Genomic DNA, 14,008 nt, shown 5'->3' with positions numbered 1-14,008 from the left:
TAAAAACAGTGATAGGGCTGAAGCCGAGCAGTAATATGGTGCAGCTGCCGTGTACTGCATAATATGGCCACTGCAGATGAAAACAAGAGACTTTTTCAGCAAAGAATGATTAGCATTTTGATCTTGACAAGCACTTTGCCGTCTGAATAGCAATTCCTAAGTGACTGTTGTCACCATGGAAAGTTGAAGCTTTTATTGTTTATGTTGTATCGGAAGGTTTCATTTCTGTGTTTCCTGGAACCACTCGATCTGATGCTTAGCCTCTTCACATATAAATGTGTTGTGAGGGCAATTTTTGCTAATTTACCTGCATTACCAAAATGCACATCCTGACTGCTGGTGTTTTGATGCACTTAATAATGCTTTATTTTATTGCTTACTTTTGAAGCTCATAAATATGCAGATTGTGTTACATTTTGTATCTGTAAGAGCGGAGACGCGTGTAGGTCTCTTATCCATTTCGGCAGAATAATATAAGAAGGAGCTATGTCCGGGTGAAGCCTTTATTTAATACAGAAATTAATGTGTGGCCCACTTTAAGACACTTCATTCTAAATTTGAGGGTTGGAAGTCAGCGAGTTTAGTGTCATCAAAAGAGTAGAGGTCCCATAGGAAAAATCTAATTGGACTTCTTGGTGCATCATAAATCTTAAATTAGGACACCTAGTTTTGCTCTTTAGATGTCTGGATCTATGAACAAGAGAGTAGAACAATAATTGTTGGGCAGGTTCCTCCTTTTTTATTTTATATGGTTCCTACATAGCAATGGAAGTAGTGGAATATGATTTACAGACTCAATATTTACTGTGTTGGGAAGCAAAAGAACAGATTTTGAATGGTTTGTACCTCTAAAATCAGGTGTCAGGCCTTCTAACATCTTCTTCAGTTTAGTCTGAGATTTAAAGGGGCTCTATCAGCAAAATTATGCTAATAGAGCCCCACATATGTGTGAATAGCCTTTAAAAAGGCTATTCAGGCACCGTAAATGTTACAGTATATTAAACCCCGGTCCTGTTTTTAAATAAAAGCATAAAAACATATGCAAATCTTACCGAACGTGCACCGGGGGGCGGTGATGCACGATGCCGAGTCATCTTCGGGCACACCTACCTCTTCTTTCTTCTTGGAGTGACGCCCTCTGGTCCCGTCTCTTCTGCCGGCTTCCTATTGGTCTTCTTCCAGCTTGAGGTCTTCAAATCCTGCGCCTGCATAGTAGTGCTTCCCTCCGGAGCACTACTGCGCAGGCTCACTCGCCATTTTACTTAATGGCAGTTTGCGAGCATACAGTACGCTAGTGTAGTTCTACGGGGACTGGAAAGTGAGCCTGCACAGTAGTGCTCCGGAGGGAAGCTCTACTACGCAGGCACGGGATTTGAAGACCTCAAGCCGGAAGAAGACCAATAAGGAAGCTGGCAGAAGAGACGGGACCAGAGGGCATCGCTCGAAGAAGACAGAAGAGGTAGGTGTGCCCGAAGATGACGCGGCATCGTGCATCACCGCCCCCGGTGCACGTTCGGTAAGATTTGCATATATGTTTTTATGCTTTTATGCTTTTATTTAAAAATGGAACCGGGGGTTAATATAACATTTACGGTGCCTGAATAGCCTTTTTAAAGGCTATAAGAGCCCCTTTAAGCCCACCACACACACTCAGTCAATAACCATCTCTCCAGAACCCTCCATATACATACAAGTTCAATACATTCTAATGCAGTGGTTCTTAACCTTGTTTGAGGTACCGAACCCACCAGTTTCATATGCACATTCACCAAACCCTTCTTTAGTGATAAATCAAATATGATTTTTTTTCCCAAATTCAAGACATAGGTATATGTTTTTTACTGATGCCTAATATTAAAACATAACATTTATTCCTATATAAAATACCTTGATCCCTTATAAAATGTCCTTGTGTAAGGACAACAGATAGTCAAGCTTTCAGACTCAGCACATGAGTATTATTCTTTCCTCACCCATGTAGCAAAGCCCAACCGTCTATCAGATGTAATAAATAGAAACGGTCTTACCAGGTCTAGTCGCCGGCTGGAGTACTGTGGACAAAGGGTTCATTCAGGAATCCTCCCTATACATATTCTCACAATGACCCTCAGTTCCCCGTAACTCCCGCCCTGACAAGGGCAGTCCACAGCTGTCCCTTACAGTTGCCTGGTATAATACAGTATATATCCCTACGCGTTTCCTGGCACCGTATTGCGCTATCATAGTCATCATTGGTAGTCATGCTAGTTAGCACTGTCTAGTATTGCGCCAATCATCAGGGGATTTTCAAAAACACTAAAGTATCCAAGTACTATGCCTACCCACAGTGGTGAGACTAGACTAACTTAGCTAGACAGTGCTAACTAGCATGACTACCAATGATGACTATGATAGCGCAATACGGTGCCAGGAAACGAAGAAGGGAATGACAAAGACAGTGAGTCTTTGTCTACTTGCCCTGTCTACTTGCCTCTTTGCCCTAGGTGACAGCGACCAACTAGGCGACAGTCCCTTCTTAGATGAGTGACAACACAAAACGCAGAAAGACAAAATACGGAAGAGGAGTCAGCAAGCCAAGGGTTAAAGCCAGAGAGACAAAGAAGTACCAAATCACAATCCAAAAGAAAAGCTACAAGAAAATCAGAAGAAAATTCATAGGTCAGAAGTCAGTAATAATATACAATAGCAAGAGAAATGCTTAGCGAGGACAGAGTCACAATAGTCAGCAACAAAGTATGGGCTGATGGACTGTAAATAGGAAGTCAGATCCTTCCCCAGGATTGATTGGCAGGCAGGCAGGCTGTCAATCACAAGTCAAGGCTGAGATTAACTATTAGAGGAGCAGAGGGAAACAAAGGTGTGAGAGATGGGTGTGGTGGAAAATCAATTACAGAGGTGAGGGAATAGGACAGTGTTTAGACAGGGTACTAAAAGAAGATAAAGCAAGGAATCATAGCTGGACATGCCTCCTGCACTGTAGCAGGCGGCCAGAGGATGGCGTCGAAGTCCAAATTGGCTATGACGTTATAACAATGTTGTCACAAAACACATCTGGCATGTGTTTCAGTGGTCAGGTTTTTGTGGGTGAGGGCTGGCATTAGTGAATACTGGTCTAAGTTTTACATGAACCTCAACCTTTGGGGCCAGTAAGAGGCAATTCTGTGCATGTAACATGTGCATGGATGGCAGTAAGTTTGGCAGGTTTGGCCAAAAAGCGTGATTGTGAGGAAATGTGACTATAACCGTTTGTTATGTTTCCACACTTATCCCTGGGCCCCCACTTATTATATTCTGGGGTCTGAAGAGTCCGTAGTGTATTATAATAGCAGTTTTAGATTGTGCCAAACAAGTTTGTCAAAACAACTTTTGAGAGGTTTATCCATCTTTACTGCTAACAGTTTTGGTTTTTCTGTACACCTGTACAAGCTTTGCTCAGCTACACCATATTACTAACACAACCTTGCTACATCAACAGTGCTGCTGTTTTTTGGATTATTTCTAACTCAAGTCAAAATTTATCTGCCATATCGCCTGGCAAAAACTTTATAGAGGTTTCACTACTGCTCTGCAGCACAACACATGGTTCTGGTTACTATCATTATTGGGACACTATAATTAACACATATAGTGCAGCTATCATTAGAATGACATTTATGGGAATCCTTTGACTAATATTTATGGCGTTCGATATCTGGAAAATTTGGACTGCATCTTATTGTATGAGAACATCATTGTCACTTAATGATTACACTGTGCTTGGCAATGTTATAGGAATACCATAGCTCCCTCTCTTTGATACAGTAATAGGTCTGAAGGTATCTCAAGGAAGCAATGTGTCTGATGCCACATTAAGGCTACATGCATTCATTTTCAGGTGATAAAAACACAGATGGCACAGAGATTAATTCAGTGTGTAACTTGAGCATCCATGGACCCTGTGAGGAAATTGCTAGTTGTGAAATTTCCTAGTGCTACTGATGAAACCACGAAGAAGAGAAGAACGACAGTGAGTTCTAAACTTGACCGAGCCCCTGTCCCTACCTACTTTTCACACTGTCCTAATGACAGACGCAACTTGGCGACAGTCCCTTCTCTGAATACGTATACACAAGACAAAACAAGACAACACAGAAGAGGAGTCAGCAAGCTAGAGGTCAAAACCAGAGAGACAAAGCAGTACAAAATGGTAATCCAAAAGAGTAGTCACAAGGGTCAAAGAGTAGCCAAAGGTCAGAGGTCAGTAGTACAATAGTAAGGGAAGGAGGAAGAAAAGAATCAAACTGAACATGCCTACTGCACCAGACCCATGATATTATATGGCTTGTGTATAGGGCCTTAGAAAACAATGGATCAGAGTGCTAGTTGTGAAAAACATGACAAACACAATGACAAAGCATATGATAGTGTGCATGGAGACTAAAGGTAAATGAAATATGGACATAAATAAAGTTAAGCAGCAGCAAAGATGTCTGGCAGGACCCAATTATATTGAAAAAAAAAGCATATTCTGACAGTGAAGTTATATACTTTGGTATATAACATTTAGTTTTCAGGACTTTTTGGCAACGTTTATGGTGAATTTTTTGTGTCTCAATTTGTAAGCCACCTCTGTGCCAGCTGCTAGTGCCAGACGCCAGTACCAGACTATTAAAATTGACAGATTTTTAAATGTCAAATTAGAGGAATTGTACTCTTTAGCCTTAGAAATAATAAGCCATATTTTATGATCTTAGACAGTAATTTATTCCTATGCCTTGCAAAAAGAGAAATGACCACCTACTGCTTGTTTAGGTCATGAAGCGCCAACCTGAACGGTTTTCCTGCTGTGCCTGTGCGGCTCTTGACAAATCTTGTCTTTATACTTATGTAGAACGATGAAGCAAATAAGCCACATGCAAAGGTCAGGCAGTATCCTATTACCACCTTTAATTTACACACCTCTGCATTATTACATTTCAAGGATCAGGTTCTTATATATAAGCAAACACATGAGTGAAAATAACTAATGCTGCTCAGAAATATGATTGATGCTGATTTCCTAAGTAATCTGTGAGGCTTTTGAAGGCTTCTGATAGAAAACACAATTACCAATGTATTGCCTCTTAACAGTACCAAGACATGGAGCATAATAGATGAGCTGAAGATGACACAGAGATAAATCTAATGACTTTCTCCGGCGACACTTGCTTTATGTTATTACCAAAGTCCCACAATGTATTTTTCTAAATAACAGTAGATCATTTATCCCAGATCATCTCATGTATGCTAAACACATCTAATGACAAATAACCGGAAATACTCTACAGAAAAACTGAACACAGATAAGATCAGCTGGAATTTCTCTCATCTTCTTTATTGCTTTCCATTGTTATCAGTCAATCTCAGGAAGTTGCATAATTTTCTTATAAATTTCTATTTTTTATAGAAAATAAGATAAAAGTGCTGAATAAATGAAGAGACCATAGGGTTCATGTATCAATAGAGGTTCATGGAGTGTGAAGCCAAATGGCACTGGTCCATTATTATATTACCGTATATACATGAGTATAAGCTGACCCAAATATAAGCCGAGGCCCCTAATTTTACGACAAAAAACTGGAAAAGCTTATTGACTCGAGTATAAGCCGAGGGGGGGGGGGGGAGGGGGAGAGAAAATGCAGCAGCTACTGGAAAATTTCAAAAATTAAAATGGTCGGAGTTTTTGGGTGCAGTAGTTGCTGGGTGATGGGAAAGGGGAGGGGGTGTTTTGGTTGTCTGTCTGCCCCTTCCCTGAGCTTGAGCACTGCTTTTTTTTCCCCTCACTTGGAATTCAGCCTGGCTGAATATAGCACATCTGCAGTGCTCCTATTAACCCTTTTACGGGCACTTTCAGACACATGGATACCTATTATGTTTGTGTTTCACAGTAATTTTCTACTCTTGTGTCTATTCTAGGGAAAGGAGTGAGTTAGAACTTTTAATTTTTTAAAGCTTCTTTTTTTTTTGTTCCACTACTTTATTCTATACATTGATATTGCTGCTGGTCATAGACCTCCGCCCCTAAAAAAAAAAAAAAAAATTATATATATATATATATATATATATATATATATATATATATATATATATATATATATACATACACACTCACCGGCCACTTTATTAGGTACACCATGCTAGTAACGGGTTGGACCCCCCTTTTGCCTTCAGAACTGCCTCAATTCTTCGTGGCATAGATTCAACAAGGTGATGGAAGCATTCCTCAGAGATTTTGGTCCATATTGACATGATGGCATCACACAGTTGCCGCAGATTTGTCGGCTGCACATCCATGATGCGAATCTCCCGTTCCACCACATCCCAAAGATGCTCTATTGGGTTGAGATCTGGTGACTGTGGAGGCCATTGGAGTGCAGTGAACTCATTGTCATGTTCAAGAAACCAGTCTGAGATGATTCCAGCTTTATGACATGGCGCATTATCCTGCTGAAAGTAGCCATCAGATGTTGGGTACATTGTGGTCATAAAGGGATGGACATGGTCAGCAACAATACTCAGGTAGGCTTTGGCGTTGCAACGATGCTCAATTGGTACCAAGGGGCCCAAAGAGTGCCAAGAAAATATTCCCCACACCATGACACCACCACCACCAGCCTGAACCGTTGATACAAGGCAGGATGGATCCATGCTTTCATGTTGTTGACGCCAAATTCTGACCCTACCATCCGAATGTCGCAGCAGAAATCGAGACTCATCAGACCAGGCAACGTTTTTCCAATCTTCAATTGTCCAATTTCGATGAGCTTGTGCAAATTGTAGCCTCAGTTTCCTGTTCTTAGCTGAAAGGAGTGGCACTCGGTGTGGTCTTCTGCTGCTGTAGCCCATCTGCCTCAAAGTTCGACGTACTGTGCGTTCAGAGATGCTCTTCTGGCTACCTTGGTTGTAACGGGTGGCTATTTGAGTCACTGTTGCCTTTCTATCAGCTCGAACCAGTCTGGCCATTCTCCTCTGACCTCTGGCATCAACAACGCATTTCCGCCCACAGAACTGCCGCTCACTGGATGTTTTTTCTTTTTCGGACCATTCTCTGTAAACCCTAGAGATGGTTGTGCGTGAAAATCCCAGTAGATCAGCAGTTTCTGAAATACTCAGACCAGCCCTTCTGGCACCAACAACCATGCCACGTTCAAAGGCACTCAAATCACCTTTCTTCCCCATACTGATGCTCGGTTTGAACTGCAGGAGATTGTCTTGACCATGTCTACATGCCTAAATGCACTGAGATGCCGCCATGTGATTGGCTGATTAGAAATTAAGTGTTAACGAGCAGTTGGACAGGTGTACCTAATAAAGTGGCCGGTGAGTGTATATATATATATATATATATATATATATATATATATATATATATATATATTCGGGTCCCTTACACAACCATTTGAAATTGGCCTTATGAACCAGACAGCCATATGATATGTAAGGAGAAAAGACTGAAAAGAGAGAAGAGACACTATCCCCATTGCAAATCCAAGCAGGTTTCACTGAGTTGAGACCACATTATATATCTTTCTATAGATATGTAACGTATATGTACCAGTCCATCAATCATGCTGATAACTTATGACCAACTTAAGACACATTCTAAGCAATTCTGTCCTTACTTGTCCTGCACTTAGTGATAAGATATAGTATTTGGTTCCCTAGATATTCTAATTCTAACAGGAGTTTTACCTGCAATATCACACAAAATGAAAGACCATGTAAATGGCCATGAATGGTGTTTGAGAATCCACCAATAGTCATAAACCTACTACATCATGGTGGCCTCAGATACCTTTCTTGATCACATACTTCAAACAGTGCACACTGTGTCCTAGAAAAATCTCTTATTCTTCTTTCCTCAATCTACATCACTTCAGATCATTATACCAATAGTCTTTACCTTGCATTTTAGATTACAATTTGAAAATACAAATTTTAATGGAACCATCGCTATTGCTCCATGCTTCATAATGCTTCATCTCAATGTATTTTTAATATTACTTTCACAGCAAAATAATTGCTGTATGGTTTATTGTGAGGCAAGGCAAATTCTCATAACCACACAACAGTTTCTTATTAACATGTACAATTTTTTTGTGAGCTCCATAATTGTTTTTTGCAGTACTGCTGTGCATGGCTCTACTGGTACTTGCCCGCAAAGGACCTGTGTCAAACATTTCTATAGATTTCCCTATGGCCTCTGCACTTTTTGACAGTTTCGTACTATACTGCACAGTATCAAGGAAATTTCCCAAACACTTAAACCCCCTGAAGCAGTCAGGACTCAATCCTGAATTATAATGTGCTAATCTGCCAGAGGTGACATAATCCTACTGAGCTTACAGGCAAACTTAAGCATAATAGCTTAGAATGGTAGAAATATATTTCTCAGACATAGTGGCATATATTTTTATATAATTAAAATGGCCAAATTGATTTAATACTAGCGTTATTAAAAATAGGTTGTTCTTACAGTACCATTCAGATAAAATACACCTTCGGTTTGTAGTAATTATCTATACAATCAAACTCCATTCAATGTAGATTATTAACAAAATAAAATCTTTACTAAGGGGGTAAGCTCCGAAACCTTTGTCTCATGTGCAAGGCTTTATTGACTACATCTAAAAATGTAAGTTGATACACATAGTCCTGTATAGTAATAAAAACTTTAAAAATATAAAAAATAAAAAATGTAAAGAAGCTTAGAAAAGAAGCTTTAAAGGAAGAATGAAAATATTGAAAAGAACTTCAAAAGTTTAAAGTGTCTATAGCAGATCTCCAATTTGGTTAACAAATCTAAATTGTCTCAAAACAAAGTCAACAAAATGTCACAACATCCCAACAACACAATCCTGGAGAGGCTGCTGCCCTTCCTTTATTAGTTTGGTGGTCACACATAGACACAAACATGTTATGTTTTGAAAAGCTTCTTAAACTGTGATGCACATATTTGGGTCTTTTTGACTCACAATCACTAGGAGGCAATGTAATGGAGATGTATCAAAGGGTAACGCTTATAGTTATGTACTGCAGAAGGATAGGCTCAGTGGTAGCAGCAGCGGACCCAGACAGTCAGAGACAGACACAAAAAGTCAGGTACAAACAAGTTTTACCCTGTGCATTTATTTTGCAAAAATGGCAACACAAAATAAGCCTTAACTTCAGGCAAAAAAATAACAGAAATCCTGCTCGTCTGAGCTACTAATTATACAGAGAATACCTTAATTGTACTTGTGAATTGCTTCAGCCACAGAGTCAACAGAGAGCAAAAACAATGGCAGGTGTACACACTGGACTAAGCAGTTTTCAGAGTATTGAGACAATACCTGGCTCCGTCTCTCTCCAGGAACTTTCCAGGACTGAGGTCTTGACAACCTTCTATAGGCCTTTTAATGAGGCCCAGTTCCCACCTGTGCTTGAAGACTCTCTCCTCCTATAGGGGAAGAAATGGTTAACAGAAAGGCTTTCTCACAGCTGAGGTTTTGTTAAAGATCTGTGTTGTGACCTCACTCACCATAAATAAGTGAGGAATCTGGGGAAGATATAGAGACCTTCCACAACTTTACCTGTTGCCTTCTCAAAGTACATATCACTTCATTTATTTATTTTATTTTTTTTAAAGAGTTAAGCGAGATAGGTTCAATTGGCTCGGTTCCAAGATTTGTTTTGGGTTGAAGAAATTCAGCATGAACTACACCTTAAAATAGCATAAAACATTGTGTCGAACACTCACAGGGTTCCTAGGAACCTACCTTCTCAAATTCTAGCTGTCCAAACAAATACTTTCACTATACCTTGGTGATGTGCATGCCCCTGTGATTGAGCCTCAGCGATGAGATGAGCATGCTCAGCGTCATGATGTCATAATGCACACTGTGCCAATGTGACAACTGGTGGCCTAATCATAGTCCTCAGCGGTGACCTAACATGACATCACCAGGAGAACAGATGGTGAGTATGAAAGCATCAGACTAAATAAAATGGCCACCGCTTTATATTCTGGCATCTGTATGCAAACAGTTTTTTTTGTTTTTTTTTTTAAAACAAGTTAACTTTAAGATGCACAAAGAATGCCTATAATCACACCATAACATAACGTGCAAGAAGAGAGGGGATGTTGTGATGATGTTCACTGGGATCTTGAGCCATGCCGACACCAGTGCCGTGGCCAGCTGCACAAGGTTACACGGTTGAGCATCCATGGTGGAAACAACCCGATCGAGGTGGTCCCACAGATTCTTGATTGTGTTCAAGTCCGGAGAATTTGCTGGCCAAGGGAGTACGGTAAACTCATCCTAGTGCCCCTCCAACCACGCACGTACACTGCAAGCTTTATGTCACGTTGCATTGGCCTGCTGGTAGATGCCATCATCCTGAGGAACACCAATTCACATGTAGGGGTGAACATGGTCCGCAAGGATAGATGCATACTTGTGTTGATCCATCGTGCCTTCTACAATGATGAGCGCACCCAACTGGCTGATGACACCTGCCTTCTGCGATTGGTTATTTAACGTTGATGTCAAAAGTAGGCGGTGTTCACATTAATATTTTTTTTATATAGAGCTCACAATGTACATTTTTCCCTATCAGTATGTCTTTTTTGGAATATGGGATGGAAATCCATGCAAACACGGGGAGAACATACAAACTCCTTGCAGATGGTTTTTTGCCCTTGGTGGGATTTGAACACCAGGACTCCAGTGCTGCAAGGCTGCAGTGCTAACCACTGAGCCACCGTGTGGCCCCTGTGTTCACATTAATATGACTGGACTGTGTATCTGGAATATCTGGGTTGAACCCATCTCGGTGCAAGTTGGTTCACCCATTTCTACTTTCTTGTAACTTTCCAAGGAAGCTTTTAATATATTCCTACATGCATCTTTAAAATGCACATTTTCCTTTTGGACTTTATTATTGCAAATATAAAGGAATATTTCATCATGTATTTGCATGGGAATACACTGAAGCTTATAAATAATACACTTTTTATTGCAAGTGAGGAATTACAAAGACAGAGAGATTCATTTATGAATGGCCGGCACAGACACTTAAGACATGGTGTGGACGCGTTCTTCTGCTTTCTATGGAGTCAGCAAGTTTAGAGTTGTAAGTATTTGACTTTCAAATGATAAGTATAAGTGTAATACAAGTCCAGGATACATAAAAACTGATTAAAGATTGCACTCGAGGAATATTTAATAACGGTCTCCTTTATAATTTGATTTATACAACACAATTTATTACACAAATCTGATTTATATTGTATTATATTATACAAAAATCAGGTTGCTCTATATTTCTGAGTGGCAGGAAGAAAATTATTTTCTTTATTTAATTTATTTTAAATAGATTTAAAATAAAGGTCTAAAGAATATAGAATTACTACGTATCATTACCATATGCATGAAAAGCACATTTATTTTTGCAACTAGGAGACATTTTTGAAAAGTCTGTAAAACTTTAGTGCATACTGTATATCTGAATACCTGCTTCTTTTACATAACTAGATTCTTCCAGAAGCAATATCATTGTAAAGTGCCGCTTACTTCACATTTTACTATGTACTGCTACAATATATAGGGTCTTTTCGGCATTTGTTTCTTGTTGCCTCAGTGATTTTGGAATGAAAAATAAACCCATGTGGCTAATATTCTTGGATAAGATTGTCCTATTATTTTGTATGGTATAAAGCAATGTGTTTCTGTGTAATCTGATCCTACAGTCTTACCCCCTTACATCTGCCTACTACTTCTTGATAGCATACAATTACTTTTCATAGGGATTGTAGTCTGTGACCCTGGACACGTAAATTAAGTAAGCACATGAACTGGGGACATAAAATGAATTTTCTTGAAGACCTTTTGCTAATGGTTTTGTGCTGTACTGTAGATGCATTGGTACAATTAAAACATGGCTGCAAAGGTAAATGTATTCCTTCTCTTGAGTCACAATCTGTATGGAGAGCTAAATGGTTTTGACCCATAGATCCTAGAATGCAGTAGTCTAGGTAATAAGTTACCCTCTTGCATCCTCCATCAGGCTGTGTGAGTGTAGAACTCAACAGACCACTGAATATTGGTAGCAGAGAGTGAACAAATAGACTGGGACTAGGGTTGAGCGATCGTGTTCGGAAAAGATCGGATTCCGATCGGCGATCGAGAAAATTTCACGATCGCCATCGGAATTCCGAACACAATCTTTTTATGTGGGATCGAGATCAGTGATCTTTTCCCACAATGCTTTGCTTAGCCTTCACACTGAGTATACACTGTATACTCAGTGTGAAGGCTCCGCTGCAGTTCCATAGGAATGAATGGAAGCAGCCGGTACACAGCCTTAACCCCCTGTGCGCTGGCTGCTTCCATTCATTCGAATGGGAGGCTAAACTAAACATCTCTAGCAGCTACTTACCTGTAGAGATGGCTGCTCCAGTGCCCTCCTTCTTCTTGCCTCGCTGCCCCACCTCCCAGGTTAGCGTTTAAAGCGCTAGGTAGGCGGGGCTTGTGGCTTAGGAGAGTGTGGGCGGGTACAGGGCAGGGAGATGTGAAGTCTCCCCTCCCAGTACCCGCCCACACTCTCCTAACCTGGCAGGGAGGGGCCAGCGAAGGAAGAAGAGCAGCGTGGAGCAGCAGCGAGGCAAAGAAGGAAGGCACCGGGCACCAGGCCAGCCATCTCTGGAGGTAAGTGGACACCAGGGGGACTAAGTAGCCAGAGGATTAAAAAAAAAATCCTCTGGCTACTTTAGTGATTCACTACACAGCGTGGATTCTAACAATTGTTAGATTCCATGCTGTATAGTGAATAGGATTGCTTTTAAAATCCGATCTCCGATTAATAAAAAAAAATCCCATTGACTTGCATTGGGATCGAGATCGGGTTCGAATGAAAAATGATCGGAAATCGGATTTTAAAATCGATCCTGAAAAGTCAAGATCGGCTCAACGCTACCTGGGACTAGTCAGAGGCAGAGTAGAAACTAGAGAAAGTTTACAACCAGTTAGGGGGTGTTCACACTTGCGCCTTGATTCTGCCAAAATTCCAGGAAAAATAGCTTGAGGACGGCTTGCCGGCAGACAGTTTAAAAACCTATTTGTTTCAATGGGTTGCTAAAGCGAACCGCCAGCGTCCATATGCAGCCTCTCCACTGTTTTTTGCATGGACACAAAGTTCTGCATTTGGGTTTATGCAAAAAAAAAAAAAAAATAGGCTAACAAGAGCTCTGTTCACACTTACATCAGAAGCTACACCAGGATCCTTCCATGCAGATTCTGTAATATTTAAATAGAACTGTAGGTGGCACAATTTATTGGGTGAAGATCACCCAGAATCCAACAGATGACACACTACCAGGTGAAAAATAGAAAAAAAAAAAAAAAAACAGAGTAGATTAACAGATAATGGACAAAAAGCAACAAGACTTATGCATATGAGTTTTGCCTCCACATCAGATTATTATTCTCCAGCATAATATAGTCTCCAATACTAAATAGTAAATGGTAAAATACTTCATAGTAGCCAGTATACTGCAAACACTTTGTGTCAGCGACAGGGTTACAGAGGCCAGGATTTGATCAGGATGAAGCAAGAGAATAAATGAACGGAAGTGACTCCACTGTGTTAAGATGGCACAAAGCAGGCATCACTTAAGTGTATCTATACTTCGATTTTCTGACGGCATTTATTATATTGATAAATGTTGTAATGTACTTTATTAATATTTTTCACCCCTTTTCACGAAAACCTCTGTTGAAATCCACTTTCTGTCCCTTTTGTATTTTTTCCCTTGTTTCTCTATTGCTAGCTGAAATCCTTACGCTGCTTCTCAGTATGGAATACTATAATGCAGAGAAGGTGAGGCTGGGGGTCACTGCAAACAGTATCCAACTTAGAACAGTGGATCTGGTGTCATATGAAAGATGAGATTCTCTTTCACTGTTTTGTTCCCACTAAGTCTTTGTTGTACCGGGCCAGGTCATTGCGT

The sequence above is a fragment of the Leptodactylus fuscus genome, chromosome 7 (genome assembly GCF_031893055.1).
Source record: "Leptodactylus fuscus isolate aLepFus1 chromosome 7, aLepFus1.hap2, whole genome shotgun sequence".
Taxonomy (NCBI): domain Eukaryota; kingdom Metazoa; phylum Chordata; class Amphibia; order Anura; family Leptodactylidae; genus Leptodactylus; species Leptodactylus fuscus.
Note: the sequence above shows the minus strand (reverse complement) of the source record.